Source organism: Rhinolophus sinicus, linkage group LG10 (genome assembly GCF_036562045.2).
Source record: "Rhinolophus sinicus isolate RSC01 linkage group LG10, ASM3656204v1, whole genome shotgun sequence".
NCBI classification, from domain to species: domain Eukaryota; kingdom Metazoa; phylum Chordata; class Mammalia; order Chiroptera; family Rhinolophidae; genus Rhinolophus; species Rhinolophus sinicus.
Window position 1 is genome coordinate 14,230,386 of NC_133759.1, and position 16,828 is coordinate 14,247,213.

The window sequence follows — 16,828 nt, forward strand, 5'->3', positions numbered from 1 at the left end:
CCACTCTTTGCCCCTGGAACCTGTGATCTGTCATACTAAGGTTTCTCAGCATCTCCCATGCATACAAAGGACCTCTGCATGTGTTGTTTCCTCTCCTAGAATATTTCTGCTTCCCTTGATTCTACCTCCAACTCCTCATCAATCCAGCAAACGCCAACCCATCTTCTGTGGGCCAGCTCCCCTCTCAAACTTACACCCTCCTGACCTTGAAGATATTTACAAAACTAGTCACTTCCTCTGAGTCTCTCAGCACTTCATCCCTGCATGTGTTATGGCACTTATTTATATTACAGTTGTGTACTTGTATCCATCTTCTCCACTAGATGTTGTACTCATCATGTCTCATTCATCTTTGTACTCCAAGGCCTAGAATAATGCCTGGTATACAGAGTACCAGGATTTAATTCACATGAACTAATTAGACCAGCGTTCAGAAAGGTGATCATTTTGGCAACTCCATCAATGAGGAATATCACTGATTCACCGTCTAATCAATGCCAGTCACAAAATCTGCCAAAACAATGAAGAGATTTTGAACCAGGGTTTTCAAGGAGTAAGATATTCAGGGGGCATCTGGTTCAAGTTCCCTCTTAGTGCTGGGGATAGCAGTAAGTGCTAAGGCTCATGCTTCACTATCTCTGGTGAGGAGAAACTCACTACCACGTGAAACAGTCAATTCCAATGAATAAGCTGGACCACACAGAAGCCTCAGGTGATGAACACATGAAACCCATCCAGTCCAGATCGCTCTCCTCTGTGACCCAGCTTTGCTGAGGACTGTGGCTGAGCCATCTCCGTCTTGAGACAAGAGTGGCCTCTGTTAAACCTCACTATAATCCCACGTTGTGTTCATTCCACAGAAGAGGAAAGTGGGGGGCTCAGAAGGTAGGAAACATGCTTCTGGTCACCACGCAGTGAGTGAAGAGGTTCATGTTCCAGTTCAGTCCTCGCTCACCAACGGGTCACTATAAGAGAACCACTGTCGCTTGGGTCAGCAATTACACTAGACAGGTTTCTGGAAGCCCAAGATCCAGCCTGTTTTGTTCAAACCCTTCAACTTCACTTATGCCATGAATCTGAACACCCATTTCTACTCCTTTCTAGGGTTGGTGTTTTGGAATGTCTGTTAATCCTATGGGTTTCTTTTAGCCCCTTTCTCCTTATTAAGTCTAGGTGGGGATGGGTGTGGCTAGAGAGCGAGGCCTAGGAATTTTGTTTTGGGCTCTAAGACCCTTCAGCGAAGCACCAGGGCCCCAGGCCAACATGGTACTTGAACTCATGGGCATTCAACAGATGCCTGTTGAAGTATAGCGGTAAGTATATCCATCTTGGTGACGTGTCACAATTTTTAAAAAGACACCCACATGTCCAGTGGCTGCTCCCTCTGGTCATAAATCAGTAATAATTCCATGATGGGGAGGAGGAGAGAGGATCACATTTTCTTCCATTAAGACCAGCAATCAATCAAACGTGCCGAAAGTCTAGCTAAATTTAGCCTGAGATATAAGCTTTCAGAAAGTCCTTCACAGTGTAGGAGGCCACTAAAAATATAACAAAACAATTAAGTCATCACAGGATTGATGGAGGGCTATAAATGGTGGGGACCCCACAGATTGGTAGTAGGGCCTGCCATCCCTTTGAACAGGTTTTATCGATGAAAAGGACCTAGAGAAAAATCTCCAGATGTGAACCATCACGAAGTTCTTCCACTATTAAACTGCGAAGCTAAAGAAGAGTGAATGAATGGGGAGAAAAGAAATAGGAAGGTGTACAAATTATTTAGGGAAAACTGATCTACACTGTAGCCATGTCTCCTAAACTTCAGGGAGAAAAAGTGTAGTGTGGTCAATACATTAGCCTGACTGTATCCCCTTTTGTACACTGGCCTCTGCAGCTCTGAGAAGTCCTGTAATAAGGAAACCTGTCCCGTGTTAAATGCAGTAGTTTCCAAAAGTTATTTGAATACAGAACTATGTTTTGTCATTGACATGAAACCTGTTATGATCCTTTGGGAAAAGCACTTTGGGAAATGCTGGTATAAAGGACAATATTCTTGATGTTGTCAATGTGATTTTTAACAGGGAGCGAGCATCCTCAAAGATGTTCCATAAAAATGATCAGCTTGTGCACAGCTGCTGACACACACCCCCTGTACCGAATCCCCCAGAAGGGTTGGTTGAAAACGTCCTGCTTCAGCCCAAGATTTACTCATGTCCATCCCAAATTCAACAGGCAGACTGGCTACCCTGTCTGAAGCCAAACTTAAAATGTAGGAGTTCTCAGATGACCATTTTCCAAGCTATCGGGCCATGTGATCTGACAGGTATTTACTTCTATTTACAATCAAACAGAAGAATTTGATCACATCTGTGCTATAATATCTTGGATAACACAAATTAACTCAAAAGGGATCACCGACTTAAATGTAAAAGCTGACACTGCAAACTTCTAGGAGAATATCTTGGGCCGATGTCCAGCTTCTTCTAAAATTCAGTGAACATTAATTGAACAATTAATCAATGTCAATTACTTTGCTTGGCGCTGGAGATACGGTGAGAAATGAGCGAGTCCCCGATGCCAAATGTCTTATGATTTTTTAGGAGCTCTTTATGGCTTTGTCATTAATAAGATTATCCCCAACTGCTTTGAATCCATGTCTGTTTCTTGCTAGTACTACCTTGATTGTAACCTAAGTTTATGGAACTTTTTGGCTCAATAATTGATCATAGCATATATCGTGGCTATATGCTAACATTTCTCTTACCAAACGGATGAGAAGAGGGACATCAAGTCCGGGAAAGTATAGGATAAAAGAGGAACAAATGTCAGATTCAGAAGAGCACCCTACATAAAATCCCTGTTTGATCCAGACCCACACATACTGCCAATGTGGTGGAAAAGTCAAGCCAGCTGTGGTTTGAGGTGGTGTGATTTTATCAACCAATTGGAGGGAACTGGCAAACAGGAAGGAATTAACACCTCCATTTAACCTGCTTTTGCAGGAATCTCCCCTACACTTTTGTTGATAAGGAGCAAAACTGGCTGGTTGGCATTTCTTCTTTATTTTTCCTGACCTTTGGGGGGAGGGTGGGGAAGGCTAAAAGGTCAGACACAGAGGAAGAAAGGAATAAAAACAAAGATTGTGGGTATTTCACTAATGGAATAGCAAACTGGAGACCCAGAGGAACTGGGGACCTTGAGCCCTGGAGGAAACAGGAAGTGGGGGTTGGGAGGATGGACAGAGAGATGCCTGTGGCTGATCAGGGGCAGAAGTAGGAGGGGGTGTGATTACACAGAGGTGGACGCTGGTTCTGCTTTCAGGTTATCTGCAGCACCCAACACTCTGCAGTCTTCCCACACCCAGTGTGGCCCGAGCTATGGCACACGTGTGGCGGCCCCCAGTGCCCTATTCATGGTTCTCTGCTCTGAAAACAGGGGGAACCCCATCCACAGAGCAGCTGCAGACAGAAGAGCTAAAGGAAGGGCAAAGTTGCACTTCCCAGGCATTCCATCAGGTGGAGAGCATTATTTGTGGCACACAGGAAATGCTTACACCCTGACTTCAACACAGGAAGCACTTAACCAGTAATAGGGCTCACTTACTTCATCGATTTTTTTTGTACCCTCCCAGCCTCTGAGTGTTAACAGGGCTGACAAATGAGTCCTGGGAAGGTCTGTACTTGCGCCTGTGGGCGAGGAGCACAGACCCGAGAAATGGGGGCCTCTCTGGCCCCAGGCACTTCTTCACCCACTCACTCAGCCCCACCCCCTCCAGCAGGAACCCAGGAGTCCCCACAATGTCATCAAAAGCTAAGCAGAGAGTCTGCTCAGCGCAGGCTCACCAGCAAGCTGTCCTAATACACCCGTGGGAAGGAACGCTGCTGACATTATCGCAGCAGGGTGACAATCACTGGGAGTCCTGCAAGACTTTCTGAAAGGCTAACAAGACGCTGCAGACCTTCATCACCATGTTTATGGGCACTCGGGCTCCAGGAACTCCCGTTTAGGAAATTCAGAAGCATGTTTCCTAATCTAAGTATGAAGGCAGCCTTTACAATATTCAAATGTTTCTCAGAACCTCAGGTGACAGAAGCTGCACTTTGCCTACTCGCTGGTGCAGGAAATGCGTTCGCACATGTGAATTCCCACTCAGGGCCCCTGCAGCAACCCCAAGGTCTCCCAAAGTGATCAGGAGACTCTAGACCGGCACTGCTCAATATGGTAGCCACTACCCACATGTGCCTAGTGAGCATGTAAAATGGGACTAAAACACAGACCAGGTTTCAAAGACCTAGTACAACAAAGAACATAAATAGAGTTTCATTAATATTTATATTAATTACATGTTGAAATCATGTTTTGGATATATTGGGTTAAATAATGTATGTCACTAAAATTAATCTTACTGGTTTAACTTTTTCAGTGTAGGAACTAGAAAATTTACAATTAAACATATGCCCTGCATTACATTTCTATTGGACAGTGATGCCCTAGAGTTTCCACTCTGGGGACAACTCCTCTTCCTGGACAGAAGGAAGGGAGGTACCACTACCTTGGGGCCTAGGCGTGGCTCTCCTTCATTTAAATCAACTTCCTGCCACCAGGCCAGCAAGCAGGCATCCCAGAGAGCCATAGCGCTGATGGTCTATACGGGCAATTGCTCTATGTGATTTTCTTGAAGATATAGCCTTGAACCATTTCCTGAAATTGTTCGGGTCCTTCCCTCATTCCTTCCAAGGCAGGTTAAGTCATCTGGGAAGGCACATGGGAGAGAGTGTACATGCCACTCCACAATCACCATCTGGTGGGTTTGGGCTATTAAACAAATAATAAGCAAAATCACAAAGGGCTAAAAAGAGGCAGTGAGGACACCTGCCTGGAAATTCCAGCTCAGTGGATTTACAGAAGACTCTTACACATGTGTTTGCATATTTTCCAGTGTGCTGAGCTTAGCACTTTGTAAGCAAGGTCTCATTTTATCCTCACACCAACACTGTGGGGTAAATATCTGAGCGCTGCCTTTCCCTGTATTACATTTATACCCAAGAGAGAGATTATCCAGAAAGCAATTCCTTATATTTTTAACATAAATGACCCCCAAAATGGTTATGTTGTGTGTATCTGTGTATGTGTTCATACAGCCTCATCCACCACAATCTTTCCAGGATCAGAAAAGTTTGATTCATTATATCAGTGAGGAAAAAAAAAAATCTCTCCTTTAAAGGTCAGTCCATTAACTCTATTCATTCTTTGAAACAGATGGTAAAGAAGAAATGGCATTAGAACCTAGTCAGTCATTTGACAAGAATTTTGGGGGTCCTATCCCATATTAGGCATGGCCCAGGGTGACAGTGACAAATGTCATAAGTTCCCTGCCCTAAAAGGGTTGATAATCTAGTAGAGGACACAAAAATCAGGTACCAAAGTCTTATGGGCTGATTCGTATCCTGAAATTCATATGTTGAATCCCTAATCCCTAGCACCTCAGAATGTGACTATTTAAAGGTAGGGTAATTAAGAGGTAATTAAGTTAAAATGGGGTCTTTGGGCTGGGCCCTAATCCAATAGGACCGGTGACCTTATAAGAAGAGCAGACTGGGACACAGAGGGAAAACTGTGGGGGGAGAGGGGGGGACGGACCCAAGGAGAAGGCAGCCCTCTGCAAGCCAAGGAGAGAGGCCTCAGAAGAAACCAATTCTGCTGACATCTTGATATTGGACTTGTAGCCTGCAGCACTGTGAGGAATAAGTTTCTGTTCTTTCAGCCACCCATTCTGTGATACTTTGTTATGGCAGCCAAAGCAGACTGACACCAAGTAACACAGGCCGAAAGAAGGCCCACAGCCCAGTGGGGTGAGAGGAGTGAGGATGGGGAGGGATTCGGGTGGCAGGCAGCCATTCTGCAAAGGGAAGTAAGGTTTGCACAGGTGGAGCTGGTGGGAGGGGAGCAACAGAAGCGAAAGCAAGGAGTCTGGAAGGCAGGCTGCCTGACCTGCCAGGTCACAGCTTTCAGAACACATGCCCCGCAGACCAAGAGTTCCCTGGATGCAGGGGCTGCGTCTTACTGTGCTCCATCAGCCCAGGGCTCGGCACAAGGTCTGGCACACAGCAGGCGCTCAATCATGGACGTGGCATACATAATTTGCTATCCAAACTAGAATGCACTGAGAGTCAAGGGACAACTGGGACAACAGGTGTCAGCGGGCCCGTCCCAGGCACGCCTGGACGTAGGTGACTAGATCAGTGATACGTTTAGAAGTGAAGTGAAAATAGAAAAGCATGGGGCAAGAGGGGCAAAGCTGAGAACTGGCCAAGTGAGGCAATACCCCAAATGCAGGTGTGAAATAATTGGAGCTTCTCAAGGGCGGGCCTGCCTTTTTCATCTTCATGTCCCCGCACCCAGCGGAGCCTGGCACCCACCACGTGTGTGTACTCCATACCTACTGGTGGGCTGAATGCATGAAGCAGACTTCAAGTTCCTCAAAAGAGGGTTAAATGACATTTATTTTTTAAAGGTTGAGGCCAAAGATAGACTGGCAGACCAAAGAGGAGAAAAGAGAAGCTGCATTCCCCCAGCCCTCTCCCCTGCTCTGGGCTCCCTGACCCACACCTGAGCTTGTCTCCTGTCACAGAGCACATCAGGTAGAAACACACATGTGCAGCAGCCTCCGTGGGTCAAGTTCTCTGACTAACCTGGGAAACCAAGTACCAATTCGCCCAGACACAGGCCTCCCAGAACCAGGGCTTCCTCGTGCTCAGACTGACTTTTAGCATCATTACAGTCCTCACCATTTCTTGTGGGCCATGATGTTGAGATTACAAAACCTGTTCAAGGGCACAGAGCTATTAAGTTGCCAAATGGGATTCAAACCCAAGACTTTGCTGCTGATCAGCTGTGAGACCTGTAGTAAATTAAATGCTCTAAGCCCCAGATTTGTCAACTCTAAAATGGGATTTTATATATATACATATATAAAATCCCATTTTAGAGTATATACATATAATTATAATACAAATAATCTTATGCATATAATTATGTGTTGCTGGGTTCTAATAAGGACTAAATGTGCATGTAAAACATCACAGTAAATGATCAATAAAAGGCAAGGAAAAAGTTCTCCTGGTGATCAAGGAGTGTCCTTTGTCCTTGTTTCTCTCTCACTACCTTGGTGATTGCATTAAATCTCACAGCTTTCAATTCAACCTGCCTGTTGATGACTCCCAAGTGGATACTTCCAAACTCACTGTGTCTGACAATGAACTCCAGATCTCATCTTAAAATGAGGTCCACTTGCAACCTTCCCTACTCCAGTTAAGACCACACCACTGATAACTCCATGCTTCCAGTTACTCAGGCGGAAAATCTTGGAGTCAATTTTGACAACGTCTCAGAGCCTCATACTGATGGTCCAACCCTCCCTCAGGATGCGTGCCTTCAAGATGGATGCAGAGTTCCAGCACTGCTCACCGCCTGCACTGCTCTCCCCCAGGCAGACCACCAGTCTCTCTTCCCAAGCGTGCTCCAACAGTCTCCTAATTATGTCCCTGCATCCACCCCACCTCCTACAGTCCATTCCAACACAGCAGCCAGAAGGGTCCTTTACAGGAGGACCCTTTAGAATGGAAAGTGAGACCATGTCACTGCTCTGCTCAGTTCCCTCAGATGCTTCTCATCTCAGTCAGGACCAAAGCAACAACCTTCCATGCCTGCGAGGCCTGATGTGACCTGCCCCACCTACACCACTGCCAGGACCTCCTCTCCTCCCTTTCTGCTCCCACACCGGCCTCCCTGCTCCTCCTCACACACACCTAACACTGCAGGGCCCTCTCTGAACACGTTGTCCAGGAAGCCGCTTTGCTAACTCCTGCTTCCTTCCAGTCTTTGCTCCAATCTCACCTTCTCAGTGAGGTCACCCTGAGTACCTTAAGCCCAACCTGCACTTCCAACCTGCTTCACCTTGCTCTACGTGTTTCTTTTCTCCTCATCACCAAACACATTTTAAGTTACTTCCTTATTTGATCTACTGTCTGTTTCCGTCCACTGGCATATAAACTCCAAGAGGGCAAGGATGTTTGTTCACGGATGGAGAGGGGGGCCCACACAGCCTAGGACACTGTGGGCCCTCAGTACATATTTCCTGAATAAGTGAAAGGTCAAGAGAATTGCATCCTTGAGCCACTGAAATAACACCAGCAACTTCTCTTCCTCCACGAGTCTTACTATGTGAGAAGAGGTCATCTTGATAAGCTTAAGCCCCTGTAGTCAGGTCTCGATTCCTGGCAGCTGAATGGAATTCCTGACTGATGCCTGGTGAAAGCCAAGGGTATTAGGTCGTATTCACAGGTTGCAGTAAGAACTAGGGACTCCTCCAAACACCATGGTACTGGAAGCCTTATTAATGACCCAATGTATCACCTTCGAGGGAGCTGGAACTGGTTCAATAAGTTATCCTATTATTATAATCGCCCCCTTCGAACACTTAGCTGGCTCAGAATCTTTCCTTAGAAGAGGAATTCTCTGGACAGACACCCACTGCCAACCTTACCCAGATACAGTCATCGCCTGTTAATGGATGTTTTTATCCATGTCCTCTCTTAATGTGACGCACGGCACGAAGGGGAACTCTCTTCCCCCCACTTCCCCTTCTTGTAGCTCCCACCTAAACACACAACTTTCATTATCGGTCCAGACTTGAGCTACTGCCTTCAGCCTCCTGCAGTCAGCCAGTAGACAGCACTGGATGCCCAGTGAGCTGGCCCCATGGTCCAGTGCCTTCAGGAAAACACTGTGGCTGAGGCCATTCAGCTCATCCATCTTCACTCAGAGGCCATCATGGGCCCTGCCACATGGAGTTGGATGTGTCTCAGACACAAATGCTCTACTTAGGAGGAGAGACGAGGGCTGTTGGGGCCTGGTCGAGGCAGCCCTGGGAATGGACTGAGGGACCAGCTACTACACAAAGGTGGTTCCCAGGCCTGTTGCTCCTTGAACTATGTGGGGTTCACTAATTAGACCAGAGAACTCTACAAATGGCTTTGGGAATGGATGTTTCAGGATGAAGTGAAGAAGGCAAAGAGTTTAATAGTACAATTTGGGCCACCTTGATATGCTACTTCTGATTAGAGCAATGAGTAATATATGGTGATGGAAGGAGAACTGACTCTGGGTGATGAACACACAATGGGATTTATAGATGATATAATACAGAATTGTACACCTGAAATCTATGTAATTTTACTAACAATTGTCACCCCAATAAATTTAATAAAATAAAATAAAAAATAATAATAATTAAAAAAAAAAAAAAAAAAAAGGACAGGACCAGCCCTCAGATTCTACTTGATTATGTCACCATGCATGAAAACCAAAAGGCTGAAAATGACTCCTGTGAGTCAGTCCATCCTGCACTAATCAGGGTCAAATTTGGTTTTGAGAGGTGAGATGCCCGGTGTTCAAACCTGTGGGAGGTAATCTCCCTTGCTCTCCTCCAAGCGGCTCAACAATCAGCTCTTGATGACTCTTCAGTGTGCAGAGAATTGATGAACGGAATCTCAACATGTATAATGGGTCAGGGGGTGAGGAACGGAGAGCTTGATAAATTTAAATAAAATCTTCTGCAATAGTTTAAATGGCAACAATTAAACCATTTAATGATTTCAGTCAAAATCCAGAGTGTCTCTGAACCAAATGTACAAATATAATAGCTGTGGTCTGGTGGTTAAGCTGACCCCACAAATTTACTTTCCTATTATTCGTCAATTTAAAAAGCCACAGGAAACAAGAAGAAGAAAAAAAAACTGTGATACTCAAACATCTGCGTGGTAGGCATGGCTTGAGTGTTATGATCGACTTAGTAACAAACACAACAGACACTGTTTGCTGCCAGCGGAGCTCACTGGAGCTGGCTTGCAAGAGCCAACTGTTCAATTTTCAGACAGCTTAGCAGCCAGTGGTTAAAGTTAAACTGCATCTATGATAAGTGAAATAAGTCAGACAAAGAAAGACAAATATCGTATGTCAAACATAAGTGAGAACTTGTATGGGGAATCTAAAAACTAATAAAAAATAAAAAATAAACAAAAATAAAACCAAACTCCTGGAGAGAAGAAATTGTTGATTGCCAGAGGTAGGGGATGGGAAAATTGGTAAAAGGTACAAACTTCCAGATATAAAGTCAGTCAGTCCTGGGGATGTAATGTATATGGTGACTGTAGTTAATAATACTATATTGTATATTTGAATGTTGCTAAGAGAATAAATCTTAAAATTTCTCATCATGAAGAAAAAAATTGTAACTGTGTGGTGATGGATGTTAGCTAGACTGATGATTGTGACCATTTTGCAATATACACATATATCAGATCATTATGTTGTACAGCTGAAACTAATATAATGTTATATGTCAGCTATTGCTCAATTTTTAAAACAGTAAATAAACAAACCCGGGAGGAAATTCCAAAATAGGAACTACTAAAAGATGGTTGCTTTGAAGGGAATCACTCTTATAATGAATTTGTAAGTTCTAGGTTAGAGGGTGAAGGAAAATCTTTATGATCCTTTATAATCACATCTCAAATGTAAAGACAAAACCAGTAAGACAGAACACGTTATCATGTGTGACTGCACAAGAATATTGCTGTTATAAGGGCATCGAGAGTATACAGGAAAACCTAGTTTAAATCAATAACTGTCAACAGAAAGTTGCCTCTTAAAATGAAATGTTCACCCAAAACAATTGCTATAAGCCTGTCTTATACAAAGTAGAAATAAGATTATGATAGAACTATTAGAAGACAATGCCATGACAGTATTTGTTTATATATCAGCCTCGTTCCAAAAAAGAATTGAGGTGGGCAAAGCCATTGGATTAGAATCACTGTACCTTCCTTTACCAATCTTGTCTCCTATGGCACTGTCCGAATGGAGAAGACTAAGAAACCTTCACGCAACCCCACAAAGAAAGCAATAGCCAGAGGCACTCGCGGAAGTGATCAGCTCCCACGTGGAATATTCACCACAGCCCTTCCATTTTTTATTTTTCCCCAGTTTGCACTCCAGCTATGCACAACATGGCCTCCCAGAATGGTCAAAGCAACCCACACTTAATGAGTTGACTTCAAGCATGGTCCCCAAAGCGCAGCCTCCCCGTTCCTTGGTGACATCTATATGACCAGGGCACATCATATGAGCAGCTGTGTAACTGAGCTAGACAATTACGGCAGCTTCCGCATATCAGTTCTACTCATCCCAGCCTTACTCTCTTCCCCTGCCCTACTTTCCAGCATCCCTGTAGCAAACATTCAGGCCATCTGTGCCACTTACAGACAAACAGCCTGCCAAAGCACAAAGCGGACTGCAGGGATGAAGAAGAACCTGCCCAGTTTTCCTTGGTAACCCATGGCTGACAGGCATGTCCTTTTCAGGACACAGGTCCAAGGCCACCTCAGGGACCACCAGGGCCCCTCCATCTGCCCTCTTAAGGGATCCTAAGACACTACAGGTTAGGGCAGGGGAGAGGAGCTGAGTGCAGCAGGAAGGGACAATCCATTCAGGTTGAAGGGTTATACCCGCTCCCAAGGCAAGTTGACGGTCTTCCAAAACGGAAGCCTGACCCACTTCTGGAGAAGCAAACTGAGATTACTGATCTATGAACTACAGATGAAGTCAGCTTGGAGCTGACATTCAGAAGATACCCTGGACTGGTTAAATAACTCTAAGGGTGGTCTTTCAGCAGAATACCATGAAGACATGAAAAAGAACAGGGAAACTCTACATGCACCAATATGGAACAACCTCCAAGAAGCATTAAAAAAAAAAATGTTTGATTGATACATAATTTACACACAATAACATTCATTCATTTGAAGTGTACACTTTGATGAGCTTTAATAAATGTATTCAGTCATATAACCACCACCACCATCATGATCTAGAACATTCTTACCACTCCAAAAAAGTTCCCTCACGACTCTTTACAGTCAATCATTGCCACCCCCCACCCCCATCCCTGGCCCCTGGAAACCACTGCTCTGTTTTCTGTCTCTTGAGTTGGCCTTTTCCACATTGACCTATAAATGGAGTCATTCTAGTAGTAAGTAGCCTCTTATGTCTGGCTTCTTTTACTTAACAAAATGCTTCTGAGATTCATCCATGTCGTTGTGTATATCAGTAGTTCATTCTTTGTTATTGCTGAGCAGTATTCCATTGTACAGACTTACAAAAATCTGTTTATTCTGCTGTTGGGCGTTTTAAAAGGAAAAAGCAAGTGACACAACAGAGTGCCACAGCACGCTGCCATGTGTGTAAAATGAAAGGGTTGCACACACACAGCTTTGTGTACGTTTTGAAAGACACACAAGAAATTGAAACATGGCTGCCTTTGTCACAGAAACAAGTAGCTGAGAGAAGACCTTTCTTTCTAGAACCTTAGTTTTTTTTTAACTATGTGCATATACTACGAATTTAAAAAAATAAATAAATAAAAGTTTTAAGATGAACTGCTATACTTAAGATCTGTATCTGTTTTCCCCACACCTTGCAACTCCTTTTTTTTTTTTTTTTTTTAACTACAACAGGTTCTCAAATAGAATTGTTTCATTCAACGTTATTTCATTGTAACACTGATGAGATGGCGTAGGAACCTTGTTTGTATCAATCAGCCTGTGGTAAAATTGGTTTTGTTATCTACCATTTCACTATAGCTCTAAGAACCTATTGATGACATTCAGTGAGGACTTACTGTATTTCTTTGACTTACCAAGATGACCAAGAGATTTAGCATGTTATTTTCCAGATACAGAAGAAAACTTTGCTGCTTTCCTTTCTCCTCTTCCTTACACAGAATTCTTTCTTAGTCCAACCTCATCTCCCTTCCTCAACTTCTTAAACAAGAAAATAAAAGCATCCCAATACCTCTGCAAATAGCATTCAATAGGTCCAACACTGAAAACTCAGTGTCGTGTGACTGGAGCTTGGTCCTAAGACATTTTGTTGGATGTGAAAATGGAAACAAACTGAAACACAAGGGCAGAGCTTAAGGCATAACCTCAGAGAAGATGTGGTCACCAGTGTGATGTCCTGCCCTTTGCCAGGCCAGGACGACCATCTGCCCTTACAAGTGACAAAGCAGCTGCACTAACCGAAGGTTCAACCTCCCTTGAAAATTCCTCCAACGACACAGAACAACAGCCTTATGAATATCTGCAGGTACTCAGAAAGCCACTATGCTTTTACATGCCCTTGTCTACTGTGCAGTGGCTTTTTTGCCTTTTTACATGAATCCTTGCTATTGGCTCCCTTGACAGTGTCTGACACACAGGTTTGCTCACCAAAGGTTTTTGGAAGGCCTCTAGAGGGTGTCATTGATCCTCACAGTTGGGAATGACGCAAGTGACCCCATATTCCTCCTTGCCTGGGCTTCTCCACCATCCCTGTGTAGACTCCAAACTGTCACCCTGGTTTCCTGGCTCCTGAAGAGGCTCCCAGTTTGCCCACCATACACAATTATCTGATTTCACAAAGGGCTGGCTTTCTCAAGATGCAGAACCTGAGGATGGAGCAATTATCATCCAGGTAAATACACGGAGACCAGAAAATGAAGGAGTAGTGACAGGAAACTCATATTTATACCCCAGCATGAGCCGTGCAACCCAAACTCTCTGCTCCAACATCTCCCTTCCCAGCTGTAGGTCCACAGAGAAGTGAGCAGGACCCACCCCTATTGGATGCTCCCTGTGACCCCTCTCTCCAGCTGAGCTGAGTGGTCACTTCAACAAGTTTCAGTTTCACACGCATTTATTTTGTGCCTATCATGCTCAAAGCAGGAGTTGGACAGCATGGAACAAGCTCAAAAAGTCAGGAAGTTGATGGCAGCATCACCAAGGACAGTGGCTGGCTGAAGAGGTCTAAGACCTGTGAACTGACTGGTCCGTGAAGAACAGACAGTCCTTCAGCAGGCAAGAGGGATGGGCACAACCAACCACAGCACAGCACAACCAGGACGTAGGGCTTCCCATCGGGGCTCATGCCATGGTTTTCCATGGCACATGGGCATGGCTCTACAAAAGGACCGACATATTGGAAAGTTACTCCCCAGTCAATATATCCCTTTAGTTCTTCTGATTGCATCAGAGAGAAAGTTCCAGATTGGTGCCAGTATCTTTACTAGTTCCCCAGCACGCCATAATTTCCCCTTCTAACACACAGAAGGGCAGGCTGCTCCTTCAGAGACTTTGGCAAACAGTAAATCCAGTTAGAACTCAATGACATTGTTGTGTCTTCGATGTATTTATTTTTACAGTTACTTTCTGTTTTGGCCTGTGATGACTAGTTTGCTGCTTACAGGAGGCTACAACGTTTCTGTTTTAAATTATTTTATTTGAGGCCAGAGTCAGCCAATTTGAAGAAAAAAATATGAAATAAAATACCGCAGGAGGTATGTGTTGAACATCAAAACCGTGCAAACCCCATCCAGGTTACGGTACATGGTTGTGCATGGATATGACAAAAACTGGCCTCTGGCGACTGAAGCGCCAGAGGCGCTGGGGTGAGCACAGGAACGAGGAAGGGAAGCATGGTTGACACGTTCCAGGAGGAAAGGGGGCCGTTCACCTTGCTGAGAGCCCCAGGCGCACGTGATGTGATGCAAAAAATGGGGCTGGGGAGGTAAACTGAGACCTAGTGGTGATCCACGAAAGGTTTGCAGCCCACTTCACTAGCAGAAGGGGCCTGTCCCCAAAACTGGGCCGGTTTGTGGGAGGAGAGGAGAGACACCGGGGCACGTGGACTCTGAGGCAGAGCAGCCAAGGAAACAGACGGAATGGCCTCAGCTCTGCTGACCACAGTGAGGCCCTGAGCATGGACCTGGCACCCCCAGGAGGATGGGGTTTATCACAAAAATCTGTACACCCTGGAGGTCCCATCTGGGCCAGGAATGGAACAAAGCAAGGGACAACACAGCTAGCCTGGGAGGCAGGTGTTAGCCCCAGCAGTCTTCTATGGCAGATATTTTTCACCATATATGGAATGAAAACTTCTAGGGAAAAGGAGAAAGGGAAAAAAAAAAAAGGAGATTGGAAAAGGCTTAAAGAAAAAAATAAAAAAATACCTAAAGATAGCCTAAACAAAACCCACCCAGCCCCTAGTGTCTGCCTCACTGTCTGCTGGCCATATGGTGCATGATAAGCCAGAATGCTTTTATTTATCTTCCTCCACTGTCTAGAAAGCCCCATTGAGAAGGCTCCACTTGAGGTCAAGGCTATGCTGTGCTCCCAGGCCCTAACCACCAGCTCCCATTCCCCGCTCCAGGAGGCGGCCAGGCGGCCACTCCTCCCCCCAGCCCTGCTGCCTGTCTCGGCCCCACAAGAGCCACAGCTCCACAGCTGTTTTCCCACATCTGGAGAAACCACAGGCCGGGCCAGCTGGGCCACACTGTGGACAGCCAGCCAGCTCATTAGCATTCACCCACATTGGCTCACCCTGCCATTCCCCAGGTCCTCTGCAATGATGCAGGCAATACCTGGTAGAAAAAACACCTCTCCTTGTGGCTGGAAGTTACCAGCCACCTCGAGCACTGCTTAACGGGGGTGCTGCCTCTTGCCCAGGAAAGCCCTCGGAGACTAATGCCTTCCTGATGTCCAACCACCCTCATCTCCTTGCATGAGGAAATGGTCAAGCAATAGCTATATCCAAATCTCTCCACGTCTAAGTTCATTGCGTTTCCCTAAAACGACCCAAAGAATCATATAAACGTCTCTGCTGGCACTGCTGCTGAGCCGCGTCCTCAGCCCCCACACCTCTCTGACCACCATCTCAATCTCTCTTCTTGTCAGCCGTGTTTGGACTGAATGCGGAGGTCCTACGTTTGGGGTGGAAGGATATCGATAAGGTTGAATCTTCCAACTGGACGCTCAGTTCAATTCAGATACACAACAAATAAATTTGAGTATAAGTACATCCCACACGCTATTTGGAACATACTTATACTAAAAAGAATTGTTTGTTGTTTATCTGAAATACAGATTTAACTGGAAAGCCTATTTTCATTTGCTAAATCTGGCAACCCTGAAGATGAGGAAGGCCTGCTCTTCCCCAGTGAACCCTCAGAGGCCACCACAGAAACAGCCCTCCTGCCTCGGGCCTGCATCTCATTATTGCTGGACCCGGAGCGCACTTTGCAGAGGCCTGCAGGCCCTGTGCGGCCCTCTCTTGTGGCCAGGACCCCTGGCAGCGACACATGAAGGCAATCTCCCACCAATGCGAGATGTCGCAGAGTGCCTTATGGAAAGCCAGCAGGAGGAAGCCCAAATGAAGATGCTGCATCTCCCGTCAGTATGAGATACTAAGCACGGGCACTGAAAAGCCCGGCAATGTTTGGGTGTGAGCCTGTCCTGGGCAGCGTCACACCCACAGGGGCACCCATGAGCCATGTAATATAACACCCAGAGGGGCAGGTGGCTGGTTGGCTTAGCAGGAGCATGAACTGCTTTACAAATGGCTTTCACCCCAGGCCTTCGGGCAGCGGGTCTGGGCAGGCCCCAGCTTGCATCCTGCTGGGAGACATGGCCCAGCCCCACTGAAAGCATCTCAGGGGCATGGACTCATGGGCTCGGGACCAGATCAAGTGCCATGGATGTGTGGGGCATTTCTCTATATACAACCCAGAAGCAGCTGTTATTCTCCTGCTCTGGCACTAACAATGCAATAATAGAATGACACTTCATCTCTAATCTGTGGACTATTTTTGCCATCACCCAAAAAGCCACTGGCTAATAATATCAGGTGGAACTACATGAAATTGCCATTCTTGTAAGTCAGGAATGTTAGAATA

At 45.5% G+C, this 16,828-nt stretch overlaps 1 protein-coding gene across 1 annotated transcript in view; it reads right to left on the reverse strand.

Annotated features, from left to right (window-relative positions):
• ITGA9 (integrin subunit alpha 9) overlaps positions 1–16,828 on the reverse strand; it is a 298,459-nt gene that overhangs the window by 198,055 nt on the left and 83,576 nt on the right. The gene's annotated exons all lie outside the window — the stretch shown is intronic.